The 17,937-nt window shown below is 44.9% G+C and overlaps 1 protein-coding gene and 1 non-coding gene across 7 annotated transcripts in view; one reads left to right on the top strand and one right to left on the bottom strand.

Moving 5' to 3' along the window:
• The window catches only part of GLIS3 (GLIS family zinc finger 3), a 502,487-nt gene that overhangs the window by 232,860 nt on the left and 251,690 nt on the right, over positions 1–17,937 (top strand). The gene's annotated exons all lie outside the window — the stretch shown is intronic.
• LOC131492244 (U6 spliceosomal RNA) lies at positions 6,760–6,866 on the bottom strand. Its single transcript, XR_009251954.1, has one exon. It is a non-coding gene; the product is annotated as a U6 spliceosomal RNA (small nuclear RNA).

The following is a 17,937-nucleotide window of genomic DNA, read 5'->3' as shown; positions in this document are numbered from 1 at the left end:
ATACAAATGACCTTTTACTTGGAACTATTCCTGGACTAGGTGTAGGAGTGATTCAGTCTATGTCTTTGTAACACAACCGATGGGCAACAACAACAAAAAAACAAAAAAAAAGAGAGAAAAGAAAACCACCCATATTTACCGTAGTCTAAATAGAGTCAATTAACAACAGGTCATCTGGTTATTTTAGCACTAGGTAGAAACGTAGATTTTAAGTCATTTATGGTGATTCAGAGAAGTTTTTATTTTTATCTATTTAGTCCTTTGGTGAACAAACTTAGCTTTATTCTTTTTCTTTATTTTCCCATAAAAATGTATTTCTCTCTTTGGTTTGCATTCACATGCATTCCCTGGTTTGACAAAATCAGTGATGGCAACTTTTTTCTTTAAGTTTGGGTTACCAGGTATAGAGGAAATACAGAAAAGAGCAAAGAACCCAGGTTTGGGGTAAAATCCAGTTTGGTCTAATTCCTTGCCCTTTCTCTTGGTGGCTCTGGAATCCAGAAAATCACTAACTCCTCCAAGTTTCAGTTTCTTAAACTGTAAAAAGGAAGATAATAATACTTACCTAATGAAGTTGTTGGCAGGGTTTAGAGAAGTCCACTTGACCCTTGACCAACACGGGTGTGAACTGTATGGTTCCACTTACGTGCAGATTTTTTATAGTACAGGACTGTACATGTAGTTTCTCTTATGATTTTCTTAACACCATTTCCTTTTCTCTAGCTCACTTTTATCGTAAGAAGATAGTTTATAACACATATAATTTATAAAGTATGTTATTGACTCCTTATATCGCCAGTAAGACTTACAATCCATAGTAGACTATTGGTAAAGTTTCGGTGGAATCAAAAACTATACATGGATTTTCAACCAATTGGGGTTGTCACCTCTAGGCCCTGCATTGTTCAAGGTCAACTGTAACCAACAGCTACGACGCCCATCAGTTATTTGGAACCCGTTTCTTAAATGTTCTTTCCTTTTTTCTTTTGTGTGGCTGGATTGAGGTTCAGCTCAGTTTAGTTGCAGTATAAATGGATCATTAAAAGTGAAGCAAATTTATAGCTAGTTCACATTTGCCATTCACGGACGAAAGAAATCAGAGGAGTGAAGTGCCTTCTTCAAGAGGATAGTTTGTTGGCAGAAGAGAGATTAGAACTCCTGTGTCCCCCTTTCTCAAATGCAGACCTTTCCTCTTGTGGTATGACCTGGCCCGTGGTCCAGTAAGCTTTGCTCTTGAATTCTGTAAAATGTGGCAGCCGCCTAAACAAACAGTCACCAAAGGGACCAGCAAATATGAGCTCTGTCTACGTGGACTTCATGTTTGTTATAACATAGCTTGTGAATTCATATAAGCTTATGCTGTGTATAATTTGTTTGTCCTTTGGTTATCAGGAAACCCTTTCATTAAATCTCGCCTGAAATTTAGAAGTACTCGCCATTTGGATGTCTTTTTCAGGTAGCATGAGGTGGCACCCAGTTGTAAGATTTGTGTCCAGGGAATGGCTTGTCTGAAGGGTGTGTGCATTTCAAATTGGACAAATGTCAGCAGGTTTCACCTCCACAGGTGGTTGTACAGACGGGCACTCTCACTAGCGGTACATGGGAGTGCCCGTTGCTCCCACACCTTATGAACACAGTATTTGTTAATTTGGTAGCTGAAAAATGTTCATCCTTTCAAGAATTCAGTGACCCATTTTGATTTTCTCCCTTGTTCCTCAGCCCCTCTGCCCCCCTACCATGTTTATTCCCCATCTCTTTATGTCCACTTTTGGTGTTTTGGGTTGAGATTTTGGGTTGCTTAAAGTCTCGTGTTGGGAGACATCCAAAGGAGATCCAAAGGAGATCTAGAGGGACCAGAAGTTGAGACACTGACAGGAAGTTGAATTCAAACAGGCTGAGAAAAGCAAGGAATCACTCCCAAGAATTAGTCAATAGCACAACACTGATTCAACACACAGTTGACCTAAAATTCCTAGGTTTTTGGAGTAGGATTTTACGAGATGAAGCCTTAGGGATACTGATGAATTGACAAGGCCTTCTGGTCACCTTGTCCAGTAGTGGAATATGTCTTTGACCTCAAATAGCCTAAAGGTCAACTGGAGGCTGTTTAGGCTACCAAGCCCCATGCACCCTCCGAAGTCTGGAGAAGTTGTAGGTGGACAGATTGGCCTCACCACTGGGTGAGGAGGGAAGTTGAAGATACCTTGGCCTTGAGTAAGCTTCCTCAGAGACCCAAATTGAGTCTTCTGATTATTTACATCCCTCATGTTACCACGGAAGGCCAAGCCTATAATAAGCATTTGTTCCTTGTCAGTTTAAAACTTGCTGTAAACTAAGTGACTTTGGATTTGAGGCCAAAACTCTGGGTTCCTTTTTGAATCTTGAGGCCACTCTTGTGTTCCGACTTTGGCTGGAAAACCCCTGCCAGCCCTGCAGAGGGAACGCTGAGTCTGCCCTCCTCTGCCCTCCACATGCCTTTGTCCTCCCTTTGTGAGCACTTTGCAAGAACTGTCCCTGCTCATTGAAAACAGGCGGGTCAAGGTCATTGACTCTTTTCAGTATTTTTCCAGCAGGAACATTCATTCATTGTTTCAACATTTTTTAAGGCAGCACAGCATAGTGATTAAGTACATGGGGCCCAGAGCCAGACTGCCTGGGTTTAAATCATCACTCTGCCACTCAGCTATGTTGCTTCCATACTCTGTGCCTCAGTTTTCTCATCTGTAAATGAGGCTAATTAAATACACATACAGTACACATGTGTAACTATATGGGTGTGGATGCATGTAGCTTATCAAAATGCCTACCTTACAATAAGTTATCTGTATGCTTATTATCATAAATCGTTTCTTAAAAAAATTTCAGACACTCTAAGGTTAAGTGGAAAAAATGCTTAGTATGTACAACTCTTGCAAACACTTCACACATATTACCTGCACTCACGATAACTCCATAGATGCCATCATCCCCTTTTCACGCATGGAAGCTAAGACCCAGAGATCTTAAATAAACTGTTCAAGGAACTCAGACTTCAGAGCTTGTGGTTATAACTGCTGTGCATGAAACTTGTCTTCCCAGAAAGTATAATATATTGACTCTAACAGGCTGGCAGTGGTGACATTGGTGGTCCCGGCAATGTCAGTGACAGTAATAACCCCAGCTGAGCGGTGAGAGGGCACAGCGTATGCCAGGTGTCATTGCCTACTGCTCCCTGTGCCTTGTGAGGGAGGCAGTATTACGGTCCCTACAGATGCAGAAGCCGAGAAACACTGCTACTGTGGCAGCTGTCATGGGACTGAGCCACAGTTTGAGTGTAAACTTGCCTGATTCCAGTGTCCTTGGCCTGAAAACCATCCTGAATGCCTCCAGCCTGATTTCCATGTCCTAGACCAGACAGCCAGAGTGCGTCAGGCAGGACAGACTTGTGCGTTCAGTGAACTTGGAAGGTTTCTTCGTGCTTTCTGCTCTTAGGTCTCTCTTACCTGACTCTCTAATTTTTTTTTTTTTTAAAGTCCCAAAGAAGGTTAAAATACAAGTTCTCCTGGGACACACCACAGCAACTGTAATAAAGTCCTATTTTGTTTTGTTTTGTTTTTGTTGAGTGTGGGTCAGTTTAATAATCCTCAACATGAATGAATTTAAAGGGTTTTCTTAAACTCATATCAAATATTGATTAAGCCTGGATCACAGTTTGGGATCTGGTGGGGGTTTAGGCAGGAAACCAGCAGCAAGGAGAAGTGCAGTGTTTTCCAGAAGAGGGCGAGGGCCCTGGGCCTCTGCAGAAGGGTGGCAGTGGCACAGATGGTCTGCGTGACAGCAACACCTGATGCGTGTTTCCGGAAGAAGTGCCGTGGCCCAGGTGGGGTGGGAATGGGAAGTACGAATCCTAAAGTCCCCCGGAGCCCGGACAGGGCCACGCTCACTGACGCAGGGCACACGAGACCAGACAAAGAGCAGCGTCCTTGGACGTCACACCCCTCGTGCCAAGGACATGACACATAAGGGGAGGTGCCATTTTGTCTGACTAAGAAGAAATACTCTTCTTTGTGGTCACAAGGAAGTGTGGATTTTTCCCTCTTCAATACCTTATTAGTGAAGACACATGAGAGTTTAATGTTTTATGTTTTTAATATTTTTATGTTTCGGCAGTATTCTTCCTCAGTAATTCCCCAATAATTTTGAAATAGTAATCTGTTTTCCTCTCCCCTTTAGTCATATGTTGTTTGAATTCTTAAAGCTATATATGTCAGCATGTAGTTGTGTATTATCTTTAACGTAAAAACACATACACATATGCATGTAATTTGTTGTCTCTCAAAACTCTTATGAAGGGAAAAATATTATTCTCTATACAAGATTAGACTTTTCAGACATCTTTACTTTCAATTTTTGAGATGTATTTATGATGCTGAGCTGTTTCATAGGTGGCATCTGTCCCCGTGGTATAATGGGGTGATGCATCCCCAATAACTTGAGCTTCAGCAGCCACACTGCAGTGTGACAGACATGAATACTTGGGTTAAGAAACCTGAAAAACTAGCCCAGATCAAAATCTCTGGGAGCAGCCCACAAAAATAAAAGTAGCAAACACTTACATTTTGTTTAAAGGAAGTTGTGGGGGATAGCCTTAACATCAGGTTTTTTTTTTCCTCTTAACATGGACATATGGATATGGATGTTTTTGTCAGAATTAAGTCATTAGTAAACTCCTTCTGAAGACTGGTCTATTTCATTTTCTCAGGAATGAAGATGGGCCTTACAGGGTGAGGCCCTTTGAATTGGCAGGCTCTGTAGGATTGGGCTATAAAGTATTTGGGCTTTTTGAAATGGAATACTGTATGTCTCTTTTGGCTATGGCCTTAAAGACATATGACTTTATTGTGAAATTTCATTGGGATTTTTTTTTTTTTTTTTACATCGTAGTAAAAGGCAGTGCAGTTTTCAAGGAGCATGATACTAGATTGTGAGATCCTTGAGGGAAAGAAGAAGCCTTATTTATCTCTTTTCTCCCTGCTTTGGAAACAAACCCTATATATAGTTGGTACTCAGTAAATATTTACTGTGGTGAATTCAATCTAAAATTGTTTCACCCATCCCCCCCACCCACCTCCCCTCTGGTAACCACCAGTTTGTTCTCTATATTTAAGAGTCTATTTTTTGTTCGTCTCTATTTTTCTTTGTTCGTTTGCTTTGTTTCTTAAATTCCATGTATAAGTGAAATCACATGGTATTTGTTTCTCTCTGACTGGCTTACTTCACTTAGAAGTAAGTCCATTGATGGAGACCTGGGTTGCTTCCATATCTTGGCTATTGTAAATAATGCTTCAATAAACATAGAGGACCATAGATCTTCCCGAATTAGTGTTTTCATATTCTTTCGGTAAATAACTAGTAGTATAATTATGGATCATATGGTAGTTCTATTTTTAATTTTTTTGAAGAACCCTCACACTGTCCACCAGTTTCATTCCCATCAACAGTGTGCAAGGGTTCCTTTCTCTGCACATCTTCACCAACAGTTCTTGTTTCTTGTGTGTGTGTGTGTGTGTGTGTGTGTGTGTGTGTTTAATTTTAGCTATTCTGACTGGTGTGAGGTGGTATCTCATCATGGCCTTGAATTTCCCTGATGATGAGTGATGTTGAGCATGTTTTCATGTATCTGTTGGCCATCTGGATGTCTTCTTTGGGGAAATGTCTGTTCTTGTCCTTTGCCTATTTTTTAATTGGATTTTTGGGGGTTTTTTTGGTAATTGAGTTGTGTAATTTCTTTAGAGTTTTTTATATGAATTCCTTATCAGATATATCATTTGCAAATATCTTTCCCACTCAGTAGGTTGTCTTTTTGTTTTGTTGTTTGTTTCCTTTGCCATGTGTCCTATGAACTTTTAATATCCTTTCAAATTTTGTATAAGAGACAGATGCCATATTGAATCACTTCAGGACACGCTTAGGTCAGGAAAAGTAAGGGAGAATTACGCTTCTCTTCTGGTGACCTTACTTGTTTCTCACTTCAGTGAGTACTAATTGAGAACATTTCCTTTTCTTACCTTTCTCTTCCCTTTATTTAACTAACCGAGTCACCAACAATTTATTTAGCATATGTTTTATATGATTGATTGGGCTAAGCTGCGGGACTACAGAGGTAATTAAAATCTAATACTCGCTTCCCAAAGAAGACAGGTCAATAAAGTCATTGTTCTAAGTGACCTGAGAAGGAGTTATCTGTATGCCACTAACCTCTCTTTTATTATCTTCTCTCTCCCATATTCATTTGTCTTTCTCCCTTTGAGAGGTAGAATGCTCCTAGGACACGTGGGGAGAGAGGACAAAGCCAGATCCACAAGGCTGTGCTCAGACGTGGTCTAGCTAGTCGGCTGTGTTTTGTGCGGCATCAACTAGTAGAGTTGACTAGAGAGCAAATGAGTTGCGGAGTCATTGTGCAAGTGACCTGAGGTTCATTGGGTTGATTATATAGCTGTCACTGACCACGATACAGGATGGACAGTGGTAAAAAGGGATAAGCAGAGCTGGATCAATCTCTGGGTGTGTTCAGGGGCCAGAGAGAACGATTATGTGGGGTGGGGGAGAGGGAGGAAGAAAGGGGAGGAAATGGTGAGGCTTGGGCTGCCTGACGGGCTGGGGCGCTGGTAATCTGTTGTCTCACGTAGGCACACGGATACCGCGTATTTCTGTGTTTGGCGTTTGGTACACATTCATCTCACTTAGATGAATCCTGTGTTGTTTTATTTTTTTTTCCTTAAATTTCCTATTGTTTTCTAATTTTTCCGTGTCACCCTCGTGCAGGAGCCATGCTGATCTTCTGCGTATCGTTCCAGTGTTAGTGGATGTGCTGTCGAAGCGAGCACTGCTTTCTGACTTCTAATGTGATTGTCGATATGACTGTCCCTTCGCTTTTGTGAGGATGGAGTGTACATCCTGTGTGTTTTGTTCTTTTTCACGGCAGGCGGCTTTCAGACTGCTTCCCAGGCACTAAAGGATTTAGTTGGAGTATTTTCCCCAGGGGAGTTAGGTTTGGATCTATCTGGAAATTACTGATTGTTGTCCTATTTTGTTTATAAGGATATCATCTCAGAGCCCATTTTCCTTTTTCCCTCTTTCATCTCAGAACTTTTTCTCATCTCCTGAGCAGTGGTTCTGGACGGTTGTGGCTGTGTGTGTATTCAGGGCTCTCACATAAAAGGATAATACTTGTTTTGCTAGCATAAGTGGAGAAGGAATAATATATATCAATCCATGACCTAAATAAGGAATGACAAAATACGATACGTTTCTATAGCTATTCTAGCTCTATATTCAGTGTGACCATAGTAAACCTAATATTTATTGCTGTTACCTATTAGCAGTATTTTAGCCTTTTTTTTTCCTTGCCATGGCTTAACACGGATTATTAGCTACAAACTAATATCATTATTGCTTTTCTTTCAAATTTGCAACTATGCCGTATTTTCTTTTAAAATTTTTTAATGTTTATTTTTTGAGAGAGAGAGAGAGAGAGAGAGAGAGAGAGACAGCCCACGAGTGGAGGAGGGGGCAGAGAGAGAGGGAAACAGAATCTGAAGCAGGCTCTAGGCTCTGAGCTGTCAGCACAGAGCCCAACGTGGGGCTCAAACTCACGAGCTGTGAGATCATAACCTGAGCCAAAGTCGAATGCTCAACGAACCCCAGGTGCCCCATGTGCCCCGAGCTACCCAGGTGCCCCAAACTTCGCTGTGTTTTCAACTCAACAGTTGCAAGTTGATGGCCAAGTGTGTGCAGAGCATTACACTAGGAGCTGGTAGAGGCCATGGAGGGGAGGAGTGGAGGGTCTCTGCCTTCCAGGGGCTCATGATCCAGGAGAGAGGACGTGTCCATAAATCATTCTGTTATCAGGCAGCACAGAACTCAGCAACTGAACAACATCACGGCTCTGTGGGCATGGGTGGGCAAATAGAAAATCTACACAGAAGTTACCCCACGTTCGTGAATTTCTTTGGTTAGTGGAGTTGTTCCACGGTGCCTGAAAGCCTCCTTGTGCACAGTGCTGGGCACATACTGTAACACCTCCTCTGAGTGTGTTGGAAAATAGTACACATGTGGTAAAAAGTCTAAAACTCATTAAAAGGGTATGCAGTGGAAAGTAAGTCTGTCTCTTAACACATTCCGTCATTTTTTTTTTCTCTCTAGAGACACCCACTTTTCACAATTTCCTGTGTGTGATTAATTGCTGAAGATGTGTTGCTGATAGATTCTTTTGAAATTTCATTGACTTCAACCCAGTGTATTAAACATTGTCAAATGTGCCAGGTGCTGTGTTAAGTCCTGGGAACACCAAGACTAGGATTCTGATCTGTGAGAGTTCACAGTCTGGTACACATGAAGATATAACTTAGTCTATAACATGTTCTGTGGTGTAATGGAGATATGGGCTAAGTGTTCTGATAACCCAGGGACGGGACGAATGACTCCCCACTCTCGGGTGCGGCTGGGGCCGCTTCACAGAGACCATGAAACTCGGGGATGTGGGGACTGGGGGGTAGGTAAGTAAATCTTTGGCCCAAAGAACCATATGCTCAAAGAAAGAGAAGGCTGGAAATCTGTGTTGAGTGTGTCAGTAGGGGTAGGGTGTAGGATATGTGCAGTGGCAGATAACATCTGGAGGTTGAGGCCAAATTATCAAGAACACTGAATTTCTCATCCTGCAAAATTTGGACATCAGTCATCCCCTGTAAGGGTGAAGGGAAGAGGTTGAAGGAGTTGGGAGGGAGGTGAGGCGTATCTGTCTTCAGAAGGATGTTCCACTTCTTGATGTGTGGAACGACAGGGGAGGATGTACAGGTGCGGGGATCAGTTAGGTTATAACCCTGGCTGTCACCTGGACAGGATGAAATGAGAAGGTGGCAGTGGGAATGACGAGGAAACGCACCTGAGAGATCCCACAGAGGGACACATGACACGCTCTGATGATGACAGGAAGGGATCAGGCACGCTCCTGTTTCAGGATTCGTGCACCTGCTAAGAGGAAGTCAGAGACGAGTGAGCTAGACACAGTCTTTGTGCCGAAGGAGCCTGCCGTATAGTGAGAAACCACACTCTCATGGTGCAGAAGTAAGAGACGAGAAGCAAAGGCCACCATGAGAAGACATCAAGACTTGAGCGGTGGACGTATAAAAAGCCATCAGCGATAGAGGAAAAGTGATCGATCATACAGGCGGATGGGACACGGTCTAGAATAGGGCCGCGGCGGGAGTCTGAGCAGGGAGAAAGTGCCTCTTAGCATCTGACCACTGCTGCGAGAAGTCGAGTGGAGACGCAGAGAGAGTGGCCGAGTTGACATCCATAACGTTGTTTTAAGTTTGTTTATTTATTTAGAGACAGAGTGCAAGTGGGGAAGGGGCAGAGAGAGAGGGCAGAGAGAGAGAATCCCAGGCAGGCTCCCCACTGTCGGCTCAGAGCCTGACACAGGGCTCAAACTCATGAACTGTGAGATCATGACTTGAGCAGAAACCGACAGGTGGATGCTTAACCGGCTGAACCCCGCAGGCGCCCGAAGGACGCGGTGACTTGTAGGGGCACACATGACTGGTGTGGCGGGGAAAGAAAGGTCCGAGTGGGAGGCCTTGCAGGGAGCGGGGGTGGGGGGTGTGTGGAGGGGTGGGGGCGGGGGTGAAGCGCCTGGCTCCATTGGCCTTGACGCGGGCAGCCTGGGCAGAGGATGGGCGGGGGGGAGGGGGAGGGCTCTCCTGCCCCTGCCATCTCCTCAGTCGAGGAAGCCGGTGATGGAGGCGGGGAGAGGGAGAAGGTTCTTCAGAGCCCCACACCCCGGGGCGTCTGTGCCTGGCCCCGAACCCGGGCTGTGCCTGCCCGCTGCCTTCACAGGCGAGCCGTTTTGTTTGCTCCGTTGGCTGCGGAGCGTCTAATTCTGTGCCTAAACCCACATGAGATCATTTTCTCTGGGCTTTTTGATTCCCCCGGGAAAGTTGTGCCTCCCTTTGCCTGTAAAGCTCGCTGAGTCACCTGTCGTCCCCCACGGGACCGGCCGTGTCCGCGCCGTCCTGACCCGCACGGACCGTGCCTCGGGGAAGAGACGAGGCCGGGCCGCCGAGAAGGTTCCGGCCGGTGCGGGGAGCCGGGCGGCTGACGGCCGCGGTCCCTACAGGGCCTTCTGGACACAGCAGCCGCCTCTCCCCGGGGGGAAGCCAGGGGGTCCCTTGGGTCACCAGAGCCCCGGGCTGCAGGAGCGGTTGGAGTGAGTGGCGCGCTTCTGTTGTTCGTAACTTTCTGTAATGTGTGATAACAAGGAGCAGTGTATGGTAACAAAGAACACTCTGTTAGCACGAGTTATTTTAACCACCGGCTTTCGGCTGCTCAGCCTTTTTTCCCCTTCTTCCTCACAGCTCCGTTTCTGGCTCCACGTCTCTGTCACCCACCTCCACCCCCTCCCCAGCTGCTTCCTCCCCGGCTCCTTGTGGGAAGTCCTTCCCCGTGGCTGTGTCTCCTCCACCGCGGAGAACCTGCTGGAGGCTTTTGGCTTTCGCAGCATTAGCAGTCGGCCACTGTCTTTCCCTCTCCGTGCGCAGACCTTTCTCGCGAGGGGTTCTTCACATTTAGAGAGCCCCCAAGATGGTGGGTCACGTGTGTGTGTGTGTGTGTGTGTGTGTGTGTGTGTGTGTGTGTGAGGGAGAGAGAGAGAGAGAGAGAGAGAGAGAGAGGTGACGGGTGGTAGATCACAGGTTTTGAGGGGTTCAGAGTTGTCTCTCTTCCCAGAGGGACTCCTTGCTGAGTTTTCAAGGCTACTAAGCCCCAAACACAGAGTAACCTTTATTAAACTGGGCCTGGAAAAGTTTTGTTTTGTTCTTAAAAACCTGACCTTGGACTTTGAGTGGTAACTGGGCCCCGAGTGACTTTGACCCCGCGGAGAGAGGTGGGAGATCAGATGTGACCATGGTGCAAATGGCTGTGAACCCAGAGGGGTCAAACAGAGGCGCTCTCTTTCTCTAGAGGTAATTTCTGTGTGCATCCTCCTGTATTCCGGCGCAAGATAGCAGGTGAGACCAGAAATTGTCGATGTGGGCAAAGGATATCTGAGACAAGGGTCTCCAGTAAGCTTTACTAATCGTCTTGCATCAATTTCAAGGCTGAGAGTGATTTTATAGCTCTCCTTATACTTTGTGCAGTGGAGTTTTGTTTGTTTGGCTAGGTTTCTAAAACACACTGCATTTTTTTTCCCCTCAAATCCCTTTACTCTGAAAACTTGTACGTGTCTTCAATGGTATAAATCATCCCAAGAAAGAATATGTTAGCAGTCTAGAGATTTCACTGGAAAAAATCCCTGTGGCTTGGCTGTGTGCCCTTTGAAAAGTCAATTAACATCTCCATTGCTCATTTTCTTTACCTGTAAATGGAGGGGGCCCTGAGCAACCCTAATGTCTTCTCCATTTCAAACATTGATTAGTAATTGGACAGATTCAGAGCTGGAAACTGGATTTCACTTAGTATTTCAATTCCACGGGTCTGGTAGCAGGTACCGAGAGGGCTGAGGGAAGGGATGATAGACTGATAGGCTCAGTTGGAAAGAGTGTGGTATTGATTAGTGATGTCTGCCTTAAATGCAGCAATTAGGGGTGGTGGCCTGTGTGTGTGTGTGTGTGTGTGTGTGTGTGTGTTTTACCATTCCTTCTCTAGCCCTACTAAGAAAGTCCATAAGGCAGTTGTGTTTTCATTTAGCATGCACCACCCCCCACCACCACACATACACCCCTGTCATCTGTACCAAATTGTTGATGAAAACCCTCAGCATGTGCTCTATTCCTTTTCTGGATTATTTAGCTTCAGTTAAATCAGATTTCTGTTTCCTGCTTCATATGTCTTAAAACCAAAGGGAATAGAGAAAAGGGTGTGTGAACTGCTCATTTGAAACACATCACTACTTCAAACCAAAACCTTGGTCACTTGCAGAAGACCGGATACAAAATTATAGCTAGTTACCCATCTAATCTGATACAGCATTGAGCCCTAAAATGTGACTTTTTTATGATCATGGCCCTAGGATCAAAAAGGTATGGAGAATTACATATGGGAAGTTATATAAACTCTGTCTTAAGCCTGTTTCACAGGCGACTACTAACATTTTTTATAATTGCTCTAGGATGTTTGACAAAATTATGTTTTCAAAATATACCCAGGTGAAGAATGGAGAGCTAAAAAAAAAAAAAAACAACAACAACAACAAAAAAACCCCAGTGGTTTTAGAATGCTAGATGGGGACGGGTGATGTAAATCAGATTTCAAGGTTCATCTTGACCCGCTGTCTCTCGGGACACTGATCAAAGTTTGGTGAATCCTTCTGATGCGGAGTTATTCATTAGAGTTCTCAGCACATAATTATGGACTGTCAGAAGATTTCGGTTTTGTGTAATAAATGAGTAGCATGCCTGCGGCTTGCTGAGGTGTTTGGCTTAATAAGCTCATAAGATGGGTTGTTTTTCTTCTCCCTCAAGACCTGAGCAGACTGGCTTATGTCTTGTCCACCCAACTCAAACGAAGGTGAGCAGACCAGGATTTAGATTTCTTTAAAAGTTTGTTCCTAAGAGGAAGACACACAACTTATTTCATGCCCTTTTCCTTTGTTCTTTCTTCTTTTGAATTGGAGGCATAACAGATTTTGTTTTCATGCCTAAATCTTGGTAAGGATGTAGAAGTTTTCTCCTACCACGCGTGGTTATATACAGTAAGATGTTAGTAAATCGGTGCTGATAAGCCGTGCCACATTTAAATTGCTGCCTGCATGATACTCTTACCCGGGGATGCAATTATTTCCCTTGGTTTTGACAAGATGTCAGCTGTGATATGCACAGAGCAGAAACATATCCTAAGACACCATAGTGCGTTAAAGATCTTTCCAGAGGAAAACTCAAGTACGTGTCTGGGGCTCCCACTCTGACTCCATCCTCTGCCATTGTATGTTTGTTTATATTTAGATTATTAGCTGATTATGAAGGGGCATTTAAGAAGCATGAACCATTCTATTTAGTGATCATAATTAGCAGGGGTTTCTAGGAATATTGTGCCTTCATTTTCAGTATAAAGAGAGAGAGAGCAATTCGTCGTTAGTCATTCTGCCGGTAATGGTGGCAGAGGCACTTTTTTACAGTAGCTTCAAGAGGGAAATACAGGTGGCTAATTGCCACAGGATTGTATTGCACACCTACTGGGTGTGCTCACTGTTGAGAATACAGAGGTGCGTCAGATACAGAGCCAGCCAGTGAAAAGTTTGCAGTCTAGTTGGGGAAGTATATTAGGATAAGCTAGTTGCTACGAGAGACCCCCAAATCTCAACGGGCTCACTTTTGAGTTTCCAATGAAAGTTTATTTCCATCTAGTTGGGCGCTTTTCGTACACTCATCCAGGGACCCATGCTCTACCCGCCTTGGCTCCTTTACCCTGGAAGCCTACAGTGCTCTCTCCATTTAGCCAGATGAGGAGCAAAGGAAAAGAGGATTACATATGGGAGGTCTGAAAACAGTCCCTACTGTTCCTACTTCATCGGCTACAAAGGAGGCGCAGGGCCAAATGCAGGTGCAAGGGAGGCCAGGGAATGTAGTCTGATACGGTGCAAGCTGACAGCCTCTGTCCCCAGAGGTGTACTTGCTTATAGCAGGAACGTGCCACAGAGTAGAAAGAGTTGAATGTGGTTAGGGCAGAAGGGACAAAGCCCTGCCTGGAGAAGCCTGGGAGAGAAGAACTGGATGCCTTAGAATATTTTGAGAAGAAATCAAGCAGGTCATGTTTATACCAGTTGAGTCTGGCAGTCATGTTCCCGCATAGCGTGGCGATCCTTGGTGCTGTGTTGGGATTTGAGCGTTTGGACTTGGATTGAACATGAAGCTCATTATGTAACCCAGGCGCAGCTACGGGAACCGTGGTGGCCTCGGTCACTCAGTCTTGGAGCAGACTCTGGCGTCATGACCGAGAGCCAGCCTGCCAAGACTGGAAAAATGCTCCACAGAGCCTGGCTGTGGGAATCTGGTTGGTTTGTGGACCTGCGTGTGTACAGGGGCCGTGAATGGCAAAGAAGATCCAACAGAAGGCCTGGCGTTGGGTGTCACTGCTGACCAGCCTTGTGCCGCTGGCCTCCCCACTTGATCTTTCTCAGCCTTGACATCCATAATACATCCTCGATGCCTTTAGATTGCTTCTGTTGGTGACTCAGTGGGATATCAGGTTTCAGCTGACTATAAGATGCATCTTATTTAGGGTCAAGATTAGAGTCAGAAATCTAAGGGGATGCCAGAAGCCCATTCATCCAAATAAAGAATATTTTACTGTAATATTTGAAGTAATCAATATTAATACCAAGAAATCCATGTTGGACAAAATATCAAAATTTAAAATAGGACAGAATCAGTATTCCTGATTTTTCCTTTTTTTTTTCAAATGTTTATTTATTTTTGAGGGATAGAGATAGAGCATGAGTGGGGGAGGTGCAGAGAGAGGGGGAGACACAAAATCTGAAGCAGGCTCCAGGCTCTGAGCTGTCAGCACAGAGCCTGACGTGGGGCTCGAACTCACAAACCATGAAGTCATGACCTGAGCCAAAGTCAGATGCTCAACCGCCTGAGCCACCCAGGTGCCCCCTGATTTTTCCTTTTGCCCCAGCTCCAGTATGGATCAGCACAACCTGTTCATGATATTGTCGTTACCTAAAATTTTGATATTTTGTTTATCGTGGGCTCTTTTGTATTGATGTTGATTATTGAAGGTATTGTGCCAAAATGTTACTTATTTTGATTACTGTTTTTCGAGGCCCCTTAAATTGTATATTTGAGATGAATGCCTCACAGCTTATCCTAGACTGAGCTTTGGTTTACTTTCTTCTGTATCCCCAGTGCCTAACACAATGCTTGGGAGATGCTCAAGAATGCAAGAATATTGGAAAAATAAATGGGTAAACTAACAGGTGAGGCATCTTGGAATTGGAAGAAAGGATAGGAGGGTTTGGGACTCATAGCACGCAGTCACTGGCTGAATCGCAAAGCCAGGTTGCGGAGTGGCCCAGCGAGCCCAGAGTCACTGGGTCTCACCAGCTGACAGATTCCCGCGCACTTTTACAACAGTATTTTCCAGATGGATCCTTGTTTGTAGTCTTAAACGATCGTGCATATTTTTCATCTTTTAGGACAGTACTCATAGTATCTCCTCTTTTATCAACAGATATCTGTCAAATACCTACCTTTCTCTTTTTTTCTTCTCTTTTCTTCTTTCCTTTTTAGTATTTTTTTTTTTTGCGTGTGTGTTGGGGGGCAATGTTTATATTTGCTTATCAGTAGCTACGGTTTATTGAATTTCTCTTGTGTGTTGGATTTTTTTTTTTTCATGATCGCAGAAACCTTTTGAGGTAGTGGGTTGGATTTTTTTGTTTGGTTTTTGTTTTTGTTTTATGTGTGTATCAGAGGAGGAACCTCTTCTGACCCTGGTTCAGAGTGGTCGAGCTAGGATTTCAGTCCTGGCTTCTCCGGGTTTCTCCAGAGCCCAGGCTCTTCCCGGCACTGAGGACAGGCTTGGGGATGAAGGTATTTTCCAGGTTGTGACCTGAACTGTGTCCCCAAAGCAGAGGAACAGAGGAACTTTCCTGGAGAGGGAAACCCCATCAGTGGAACAAGGCCCTCCAGGTGTGCAGACAGTTCTGGATCGGGTGGCCTCCCTTTCTCGCTGGCTTCGCTCTGCTTTACGTGTGCTGCAGGAGTTTGCGAGAGCAGCCTGCCTATCAGAGCAAGCACAGGGTAGGCATCGAGGCCACCTACTTCCTAGTCAGGCTTTGACCAGGATTTAAAAATTTTTTTTTCAACGTTTTTTATTGATTTTTGGGACAGAGAGAGACAGAGCATGAACGGGGGAGGGGCAGAGAGAGAGAGGGAGACACAGAATCGGAAACAGGCTCCAGGCTCCGAGCCATCGGCCCAGAGCCCGATGCGGGGCTCGAACTCACGGACCGCGAGATCGTGACCTTTTGACCAGGATTTTAAACAAGTCAAGTTCTCTGGACTTTCATCTTTTCTTCTGTGAAGAGGGAATAATTCTGACACTTCTCACTTACCCCCTTTGTTGTCAGTAGTTGAGAAGGCACAAAGAAAAAAGTATCTGCACGTCATAAATATCACCTATGCAAAATATTTGGGATTTGCTTCAAAAGCAATATGACCCCATTTTCGGGGGATCAAAGAAGATAAAGACATAAGTGGAAAACCTAGCTATCGTGGAAGATGGATACAGGAAAACCACCTCTAATGTGGAATATCTTGTTTGCATTAAACTCTTTCATGTTTGAAGAGTTTGAGTATCACCAAGACCTGGTTCAATTTAACAATTGAAAAAGAAAAGCTACATGTTCAGCGAATAGCCTGGACATTTTTTTTTTTTTTAAGAAAAGGAAGCTTAATGGATTTGGGGGGTGGGAAGGAGGCATTTCCAACTTGAGATTTCTCTTACTCAGGACTGTCAAGGCTCTCTCTGAGCTCTGAAGTAGCTAAACACACTTTTAGTGGCTTCACTGAAAGAAAGAGGAGCCAAGAACTCTCATGCCAAACTTCAAGCTGGAGCAGATTTTTAAAATCATGTTAGAAACCTCTGAAAGAAGGACAGTTGTAATGAAAGACGCTGACGTATTCTTAACGGTAGGGATGGCAGTGACACGGTGATTCCTCTGGGTTTCCTTTTGTGGTCGGAAGATGGGGCTGTGGATGGGACAGTTATGTGCGTGGCTGAGGTCTTGTGTTTTGCTTGAGCTATTACTGGGGCCACGCAGATGTCCAGAGAGCCCTGGGACCGTGCAAGAAGAATTACCTAGTTACAGAATCATAAGATTTGGAAGAGAACTCAAGTTGTATAGATGACTGGTTGCCAGACAGGGTTCCACTGAACCCAAGAGTTTCACAGAAGGATGTGGGTGGGGAAGGTGGGGGCAGGGCTCTGGAGAAGCTGCAGGTCGGGGGTGGAGCCAGGCAGGTAAGGGTAGGATGCTGAAGGCTCACAATTTAGCCAAAGCGCCTGTGCTTTTATATATATTGAGTTTGGCCCAAGGCTGCATTTGTGAAAAGAATTTCATTGACAGAAATACTTTTAAGATGGCTGACCTGGTTTAACTTTCTCTCCGTTCAGGAGTTTCCTTTACTATATTCTAGATGTGAGGGAAATGCTTCTGAATTTACCAGCCCCAGCGATAGGGAAACTGTATCAGCCAGGGTCCACTAAAGACACCGGAATCCCACCAGTCACTTTGACAGAGAGAATCCATCCTATAGAATTGTTAACTGGGTATTAGGGGAATGAAAAGGTACAGAGGAGGTTGAAGCAGCTGTCACCCCTGGAGATGGGGGCAAGGAGAAGAAGTCAGAATGATGAGAACTGAGGAGCTCAGGAAAGGGTCCCAGGGAAGAGCTGGGAACCAGGTCTCTGAGGAGGAAAGTGCGCTCATGAGGCTGGTCCCAAGAGCCCTGGAAAAACTACAAAGTGTAATCAGTTGCGGCTGCCAAGATGGGGGACTGTTCCTGGGCAGATGCTGGAGGGGACAGAGGAATGTGGAAGGAGCCAGCCTTTCTCCCTCTTGGGGTTTTCCCCTGGCGCTCCTGTGGGTGGAGGCCAATGGGGGGCCCCCCAGACCAGCCCGGCAAAGGCGGGGTGTGGCTGCAGGGCCCCAGCCCCAGCATCACAAAGCACAGCACAGCAGCTGAGAGGTAGGAGCTTAACAACTGGCACAGGAACCCACTTTCCACCAAGGTTTCCTCTGATATTGTTGAATCAGCCTTAAATGAGAAAAAGAAGCAGACAAGAAAACAAAAGTCCTTTCCCTTTGGAGGGAATTAGGCTCCCTCCCTAAGAATTCTAGGTGCACCCAACCCCTTCAGCCTGCCTGGAGGACGTGTTGAATAGACATTTCGGTTG

This window comes from Neofelis nebulosa, chromosome 12, assembly GCF_028018385.1.
Source record: "Neofelis nebulosa isolate mNeoNeb1 chromosome 12, mNeoNeb1.pri, whole genome shotgun sequence".
NCBI classification, from domain to species: domain Eukaryota; kingdom Metazoa; phylum Chordata; class Mammalia; order Carnivora; family Felidae; genus Neofelis; species Neofelis nebulosa.
The sequence above is the reverse complement of the archived record's forward strand: the minus strand, read 5'-3'. Positions and strand labels throughout refer to the sequence as shown.